Source organism: Callithrix jacchus, chromosome 1 (genome assembly GCF_049354715.1).
Source record: "Callithrix jacchus isolate 240 chromosome 1, calJac240_pri, whole genome shotgun sequence".
Taxonomy (NCBI): Eukaryota; Metazoa; Chordata; class Mammalia; order Primates; family Cebidae; genus Callithrix; species Callithrix jacchus.
In genome coordinates this window covers 210,049,053-210,058,071 of record NC_133502.1, presented here as the reverse complement: position 1 = coordinate 210,058,071, position 9,019 = coordinate 210,049,053, and positions in this window count along the sequence as shown.

Below are 9,019 nucleotides of genomic sequence, written 5' to 3'. Positions count from 1 at the left end.
AGCAGTCCTGGGCCTGGAAACCCCCTGGGTCTGGCCGCTGGGGCAGGCAGTTCCGGGGTGACCTCATCGCCTTGAAAGGAGGGCAGTAAGGGCAGGAAATGGAGGACGCATCAGAGGAACTAAATTTAGAGCATTTGATTCAGCCCGGGCGGGACAATATTCCTGGAGTCCCCATTGTTTGTAAGGGGCAAGAGGGCAGGCTGCCCGTTGAATGGGTCCGAGCCATGCCAAGCTGTCTGGGCATGCAGGGGTTGGGGGCGGTGGGTGCGGTGAACCCCCCATCTGGAGAGAAAGCTGGGCCAAGGGTCAGGGCAGATCAGGTGGGATACCAGCTCTAAGGGTGCTGCCCTTCCGATAAGGCTAAAGGTGGAAAGGGGGTGCCTCACAGAGGAGGAGGGGTCTTGGCTCTCCTGACACCACGCCCTCCGAGGGGCACCCCTCATAATAGCCAGGACAGCTATCCTCCCCCTCCTCTGCCATTGCCCGGGCAGGGTTCTGAGGCTCAGCTGGGGACTAAGTTGCTGAAGGCCACTTAGAGGACAATGCCCCAGCTCCCAGCCCAGGTCAGCAGCACCAGCTGTGCCCCCCACCCTTTGCCCTCTGACCAGGACAGGTCCTGCCGCCACACATCGCCCCCATACCCCTCACCAGACCTAGCAGTGCGGGTGGACAGGAGAGGGTGACTTGGCCTGCATAGACTCCAGAACCCACTGCCATGGCAACCTGAGGTCCAGGCTTGATGCTCTGGAGGTGGGCCCGGAGCCGAGGACATGAGCAAGGAGGCAGGGGCGCTGGCTTCTGCCTGCTGGCCTGTGAGCACCAGGGATGGGCCAGCAGCCTGGCTAAGCTGCCTGGGGCTGATCACACTGGCTTGGCCGGAGGTCTTCCAGGGTGTCCTGTTTCTGTGCCGAAGCCTCAGGCCACATTGCAGCAGGCGCCAGAGGAGGCTGGGGATTGTCCTGGATTCAGGGCCACCCTGGTGGGTGCAGGCTCTGCAGTCCCTGTGCTCAGGACCGTCCTCCTGTCTAAGCCCCGTTCCTTTGTTCTCACAAGTCCCACTGAAGCTCAGGCAACCCCTTGGGCCCTCTGCTCTGGAAATGGGCAGAGGGGACTGGGAGGTCCAGGGGGCTGGCTCTGTCTACCACTGTGTATCAGGCACAGGGAGAGGCCCTGGGGATGTTCAAAGCTCATCCCCACCCTCCTTTCCTCTCTCCAACTGCAGGAGGACCTGGGGAAGGAAGGCAGTCCCCCGACATGTGCTAGATGAGGAAACCGAGGGTCTGAACTGGGAAGAGGCCTGTCTGGGACCAGGCACAGGGCAGCAGCTTCACCCGTCTGCCTGGGCCCTGCCCGCTGCAGTCCCGGTCTCCTCTGGGTCGGTCGGTTGCTCCCTGCAGCCCCCTGCCCTTCCGGGTGGGGCCCGGACGCTTGCTGCTCCTGTTGATTTCGCGTCATGACTCATGTTATCATGTTCTCAGGAGCTGAGTAACCACCTGGGTTATTTATACCCTGGCTTGGCAGGCTTCCTTCCCTCCTCCCAGAACTCGGGCAGGGAGGACGGGGTGGGGGTGGGGAGGAACCTGGGAGGGGGATGTGGACTGGAAGAAGGCAGCTGAGCACCCCCACGTCCCCTCCCCTGGGACGCCACCCCCGTAAGGCACCCCAAAATAACTGTGCCTATTCCAGCATAACAGGATGGGCCTGCCTTGATGGCATGGATCTATAGGTGTTATGATGGTCTGGGGAGGGGGGAATTCCTTTCCCGAGCGAGTCACCCGTCTGGAAAAATAAAGAAGGAAAAAGCTGAAAAATTTTCCTTCCATCAAAACAGGAAGGAGCTGGGGAGGGGGATGGACAGGGAGATGAGGTGTGGAGGCTGAGATGCATCCTCCCCCCTCACCCATTGGTGGTCTTCAGGGAAGGGAAGCCCCAGTGCCTGCACTCGGGGTCTCTGGCCTGCTTGGCTGGGGCTGGCGCTCTGGGTGTCTCCCATGTGGGACACTGCTGGCTGCCAGGGGGTGTTTGCGTCCTCCCTTCCTCCCGGGCCTGCGTACGTTGGTTTACACCCACAATGCTTGTGTGCTCGCAGGCCCCCCAGTCACACTTCACACGACGTCACACAGGCATGCTCACCCTCCCTGCACACCCCGCCAGATCCTACATGGGAAAATATCTCACTCACACCAGTGGGTGGGATGGGGGGATCTGTCTTTCCAACTTCATTCATTCTTCCCTCCCTCTGAGCACTTTCCCAGCAGTCCTGTGACTTAAGTTCAAACACAGCTCCACCTCTAACCAACAGAAGTCACTTTCCCCCTCTGAGCCTCAGTTTGCTCATCTGAAAGAGGGGTATGATCGTTCCCATGCCGCTTGCTTCCCTCTGTGGCAAAGTGTGTGACTGAATGAGGTTTGTCTCTTCCTCAGCCAGGAGGGAGGAAAGGTAACCACAGCTCCCATGTATGGACGGCTCCGTTTGTGCCAAGTCCCTTCATTCATTCGCTAGATTAACCCCGTCACCACATGGGGCAGGTACCAGAATCAGACTCACCCAGGGTCCCACAGAGGGGGCGAGGTGAGCACGGCTGTCCTCCAAGGAAGAGCAGGGTGGTTCCATGGCACCCCAAGGGGGAAGGGGCAGAGGGAGGCCCATCTTCCCTGGGCCATCCCTCCCACCTGGGACCATTGATGATAACTCTGTGGCTTCAGCAGGGACGTGCCCCGTGGCCAGAGCACATCTGTGCCCAGGGAGCACGCACTATGCCCGTGACTGCGGTGGCTCCTGTGAAGACTCTTAGTCACTCCTGACAGCCCTCTGTTTGCTTATTGACTTATAACCACGGCCCCAGGGTGTTTGTACAGCCGTCTGGGTCTTTCTGTCTGTCTTCCTGCCTGCCTGCTTTGGCCTGTAAGCCCCCTTAGGGCAGGGGTCTCCAGAGAGGTGAGCTGGTGGTGGAATGCCCAATTCTTCCTGAGGATAACCTCCAGGGGTGTGTGGGCCACGTCCACACACACTCCCCACAATCAGATTGTGTCTGGACACCCATTCTGCCGATGAGGACACCGAGGCTGCGGACTTTGTCCCTCCAGGCCCGGGACTCAGTTTTCATGCCTGTAAAATGGGGATAATGTATGTTCCTCTCCCTGGTTTGTTGGGTGGTTCTGTGTGTTGATGTATGAGTTTGAACCATATAAAATCACAGTGTTTCACTTTTTAAAAGGTACTCTTTTTTTTAGTGCAGTTTTCGGTTCACAGCAATGGTGAGAGGAAGGCACAGAGATATCCCGTGGGAATCTGTGGGTCAGTGAGGTTGAGGCCCTGGGGAACTAGGCAGCTGTGTTTTCCTCTTTGCCCACCTGGCAGATGGGTAGAGAAGTGCAGGACAGTGGTGTTGGCACCAAGCTGCCTGGGTTCAAGTCCCGGCTCTGCCCTCAGCCATCCCTGACTTTGGCAGAACTGTTGTGGACCTTGGTTTCCCCATTTGTGAAATGGAGGTGGTGAGAGCTCCTCTCGAGCCCGCATGTCGTGCAGCTCAAGTGAGTTATTGCATCTAAAGGCGGTGCAGCTGGCTGCCCAGCTCTGCAGCCAGGGTCACATGCAGTTTGCTCTTATAAAAACTGGTAGAAAGTTTGTGACTTTTATTTTTTAATTTTTATTTTTTGAGACAGAGTCTCACTCTGTTGCCCAGGCTGGAATGCAATGGCACAATCTCGGCTCACTGAAACCTCCATCTCCCAGGTTCAAGTGATTTTCTTGCCTCAGCCTCCTGAGTAGCTGGGATTACAGGCACCTGCCACCATGCCCAGCTGAGTTTTATATTTTTAGTAGAGATGGGGTTTCACCATGTTAGTCAGGATGGTTTTGAACTCCTGACCTCAGGTGATCTGCCTGCTTTGGCCTCCCAAAGTGCTGGGTTTACAGGCGTGAGCCACTGTGCCCGGCTGACTTTAATTAATTAATTAATTAATTTTTGAGGCTAGGTCTCCCTCCCTCGCCCAGGCTGGAGTGCAGTGGTGTGATCATGGCTCACTGCATCCTCGACCTCCTTGGCTCAGGCGATCCTCCTGCATCAGCCTCCCGAATAGCTGGGACTACAGGTGCACACTACCACACCAGGCTGATTTGGGTATGATTATCATTTTTTGATAGACATGGGGTTTGCCATGTTGCTCATGCTGGACTCCAACTCCTGAGCTCAAGTGATCCGCCTGCTTTGGTTCCCCAAAGTGCCGGGACTACAGGTGTGAGCCACCACTCCTGCCTAAGTCTGTGACTTTTATCCCATGTCTGGCTTCCCATTCTTTTGATGGGCCCACCATGCTTCCCGCAGTTACAAGCAGTCTCCTCTAGCATGCTGGGATCCCCACCGAGAGGAGCTGCCTGCTTACTGCCCATCCTGCTCTCCCTCCCACCTCCATCTGTTCCAGACTCCCCAGGCAAGCCCTGAGAAAGTGACGGAAAGGACACCCTGATTTGGAAAGGCTGGCTAAACCACGCCCATCCCATAGTGTCCCACCTATGGACCCACCACAAGCAAACGGCTTCTGTCCCTGGGGTGGGGGTGGACCCGGGCACCCCCGTGATTCCATGGGCTCACTGCTTCCAGCCCTGCATACCCTCTCCATGTAGTCTGTATAGTTTTGATGGTGACATGAAGGCTGGGCAGCTCCCATGCAGGCACCCCGGGAGGCATCGTGTGGCTGGTAGGTGGCAAAGGCGTGAGCCTCAGCATCACAGCCTCGGATCAAATCCTGACCCTGCTGCTTCCTTGCTGGGTGTGCTGGGGAAGCCAGAATGCTTCTCTGAGCCTTAGTCTCCTCTCCTCCCGACAATGAACAGATCAGAACACCCGGAGGGGGTCAGGGCTCAGCCAGCCTCCCCTTCCTTGCTGGTGAAATGGTCATCACTGTCCTGCCCTCCTCCTCAGGCTGTCAGTTCAAGAGCATACGTGGCCCAGGCCGAACGCTCTGCAAGGGAGGCTGTCCTGATGACCGGCTCACTCCAGGCCCAGGAGGCGGACAGCAAAGGACACTGTCAAGATGGACCTTCTCTGGGGAGGGAGAAGCATCAAGGTAGGGGGTGGCCCAGACCCCTGTTGGGGTCGTCTTCCAGCCCATCTGGCCCAGCTCCCCTCACCCCAGGATGGTTTCACACCGATTCCAGCCAGCTTCCAGGCAGGTAGGTAGGTCCGAGCTGCCCCGTCCAAACATCCTCTTCCTCGTCTGGAGCCTGGAGGAGCTAAAAATGCATCGGCTCAGCCCCAGGAAAACAAACACTGCGCTTCCCTTGCCTTTGTGTACAGGACAAGGCCCAAGGCCACAGGTTGGGCTCCTCCAGGCTGGCTTAGGTCTGGGGTCCATCTGCCTGCCATCCTGCGGGTCTCCCCTCCTGCCTCCCTGTCACTCACCACCCAGTGGCCACAGCCTCTTTAGGGTGAGAAGGTCTGACAGAAGTGGTGGGGGTCCTATAGAAGGACAACCTCCACCTTCTCCAGGTGAAGGCCTGTGGCCCCTCTCCTAGCCCTGGCCCTGGAGCTCAGAGGCAGATTTGCATGGGCGTGTGCGTGTACGTGTGCGTGTGTGCATGTGTGTGTGCGTGTACGTGTGCACGTGTGTGTGTACATGCACAGCCTGTAGTAATAATACCATTCACTGTGGTGGCCGACAGTTGTGGGGTGCTCACTCCAGGCTTTATCACTGCAGGAGCATTAACACAGAGAGGTAGGGACTACTGTTACACACATGCTACAGATGAGGAAACTGAGGCTCCGGAAGGTTAAGAAATTTGTCCGGGCGAGGAGGCTCATGCCTGTAATCCCAGCACTTTGGGAGGCCGAGGTGGTCGAATCACAAGGTCAGGAGATTGAGACCATCCTGACCAACATGGTGAAACCCCGTCTCTACTAAAAATGCAAAAAGTAGATGGGCATGGTGGCGGATGCCTGTAACCCCAGCTATTCGGGAGGCTGAGGCAGGAGGAACCCGGGAGGCAGAGGTTTCAGTGAGCCAAGATTGCGCCATTGCACTACAGCCTGGCGACAGAGCGAGTCTCCGTCTCAAAAAATAAAAATAAAAACAAAAAATAAAGGTCACAGAACTATTAGATGAAAAAGCAAAGCTTTGAACAAGATGGTCTTTGATGGGAAGCCTAGTCCCCTGCCCTCTCTCAGCCTCACTTTCCTCATCTGTGCAATGGGCACATAAGATAGCAGTGGCTTCTCCCTGGGTGACTGTGAGGGTGAGACAGGCAGAGGGGAAGGAAGTGCCTTGTGGCCAGCCAAAGGCCCTGTAGATAGGGAGGCAGGGGATAGAGCAGCAAGGGGCGTGGGGGAGCTGGTGAGGGCCATGCAGAGTGGGATAGGGCGTGGCATCTCGGACCATTTGTGGCACGGCCTTGGATGGTCCGCAGCTTACAGCCCCACTTCCTCTCCATCAAGTACAGAGAGGCAGAGCTGCTTGGCCCAGGTGTGGCTGGCCCCTCTCGGTGGAGGGCAGGCCCCCAGTGCTAGTCACTCTCAGCCTTCTGGACTTGGGGGCATGAGTTTGCCCCTGGGATGGAACACAACTCCTTCCTTGCTATTTCTTCACCCCAGCCAGCGTCCTGGGCCCCCACACACAGGGAGTAAGATGCTCTTCATGGACGAGGGCTTGGAGCACCGAGCACACAGTCTAACCTTGGGCAGTGCCCCCATCCCCCAGGGCTGTGGCCACTTTTTTTCCTTGGCTCTGACCTGTCTTAGAGTGGAGAGTTATGGGGGTGTGGGGCCCCCCACCCCTTGCTCTGCTGGAGAAACTGATTCCTCAGTGGCCCGAATGTGAAGATGGGCGGGAGCCTTCCTGGTTCTCCCATTCAAGTGCTCCTGAGGTTGATGAGACCACGTGCATTCAGGGTGGCCTCCCCAGAACTGCAGACCCTCCCCAGTTCTGACACCTCAGGAAGCGGAGCCCCTCAGGAGCCTCGTGCTGCCAAGTTTGGAGGCTCATGCTACAAGCCCCCAACTCTTTCCACCCTTTAGGAAGGGCCTGGCATCTCTGCAATAACTGGTCAGGACTCAGAGAGAGAAACAGACAGGGTCTTAATAATTTATTCATTCCTTCAGCAAGCAGGCCCCTCTTGAACAGCCACTGTATGCTGGGAGCTGGCGGGAGGCTGGAGCACGCTGGGCTCAGTCTAGTGCTAGACTGACGATCGGGCCATGATGAGGCCTGGGGTGCACGCTGCGGGAGCCTGGGACAAGTGCCAAGACTGGCGGGCCTTCTGGAGGAGGTGCCTGCTATGCCCAGCCTGGCAGGAGGAAGAGGAGCAGGTGTTCTTTATTTATTAAAAGAATATTTTTAGGCTGGGCATGGTGGCTCACGCCTGTAATCCCAGCACTTTGGGAGGCTGAGGGTGGGGGCAGATCACTCGAGGTCAGGAGTTCAAGACCAGCCTGGCCAACATGGTGAACCTGTCTCTACTAAAAATATAAAAATTAGCTGGGTGTGCCTGTAGTCCCAGCTACTCAGGAGGCTGAGGCAGGAGAATCATTTGAACCTGGGAGGCAGAGGTTGCAGTGAGCCAAGATGGTGTCACTGCAGTCCAGCAGGACTTCATCTCAAAAAAAAAAACCCAACGTTTTTAGAGATGGAGTCTCACTCTGTCACCCAGGCTGGAGGGCAGTGGTGCGATCTCGGCTCACTGAAGTCTTGAACTCCTGGGCTAAAGGGGTTCTCCCTCCTGCCTCAGCATCCTGAGTAGCTGGGGCCACATTCAACTTTTTTTTTTTTTTTTTTTTTGGTACTTTTTTTAAAGAGATGAGGTCTTGCTATGTTGCTCTGGCTGGTCTCGGACTTATGGCTGCAAGTGATTCTCTGGCCTCAGCCTCCCAAATTGCTGGGAATGCAGGCGTGAGCCACGGCCCCGATGCGGTGTTCTTTAGAGTCTGCTCCCCTGCAAGGAGAGGGTACAAAAAAGAGGATTTTAGCACAGCACTCAGGCCCGGCTGGCGTGCAGTCCCTGCCACCTCTGCTGTGCCCTCTGCTGCCACTTCTAACCCATGTACTGGCACCTGCATTGCCATGGTTTGCGTCTGTCTTGCTCAGAGCCTGGGAAGTCCCTGAGTGCCAAGGCTGGGTCTCCTTCCTATTCCATTTCTCAGGGCTTCACCCAGGGGCCGCACACAGTAGGTGTTCCACGCTGCTGCTCCTAGCAGCCTTCCCTCTCCCCCAACTTGTACCTAAGTCAGAGTTCATACAGGTCCAGCATTTACTTTTTAGCCGGCAGAGCATGTTCCCATACATGAATGCATGTAGTGTGCACCGAAGCAAGCCCAGTGTCAAAAGTGTCATCGTTGTCATCAGCATCACCCACCAGAAAACAGCACAGCACGGTGGTTTCAGCATGTGGGCTCTGTAGCTGGTCTGCTCAGATTCAAGACCTGGCCCTACCACTTATGGGCTGTGTGACCTTGAACAAAAGTTTCTTGGCCTCTCTGTGCTTCCGTTTCCCCATCTGTAAGATAGGAATGACACATCTCACAGGAGTATGGAGAGGCTGCAGGTAGAGTAAGGAAAACACTACCTACCGCCTTAGCTCACTACTCATGGTAGCTGCTACCATTCTATTTATAGAGCAGGACACAGAAGTTCAAGGTCAAGATGACCCAGCTATCTGGTGGAACAGGGTTTTTATCTCTGAGTTGTTAGACCTTAGATTTCAAATACAGTGTTTAGGGATAATCTCCTCCTCCCCTTGCCCCACCTCCCTTGTCACCTTGTCTCCTAATTTATCTGTTTATACATCTGGTTGTCCTTCTCAACGGGGCTCTTCAAAGATAGGGGCCTGAATTAGGTTGGTTCACTCCTGTCTCCCCAGGGCCTGGAGCAGTGTGGGGCCACCAGTCAACTCCAAGGCCGCATGGAAGAAGCCACACACTAGCTTCCTGCTGAGGTGTTCTGCTGAGCACCACATGGAGGATCTCATGGGCGCCTCCAGACCACTCTACGAGGTGGGTGAAAATTCTCTACGTATGTCCTGAGGTAC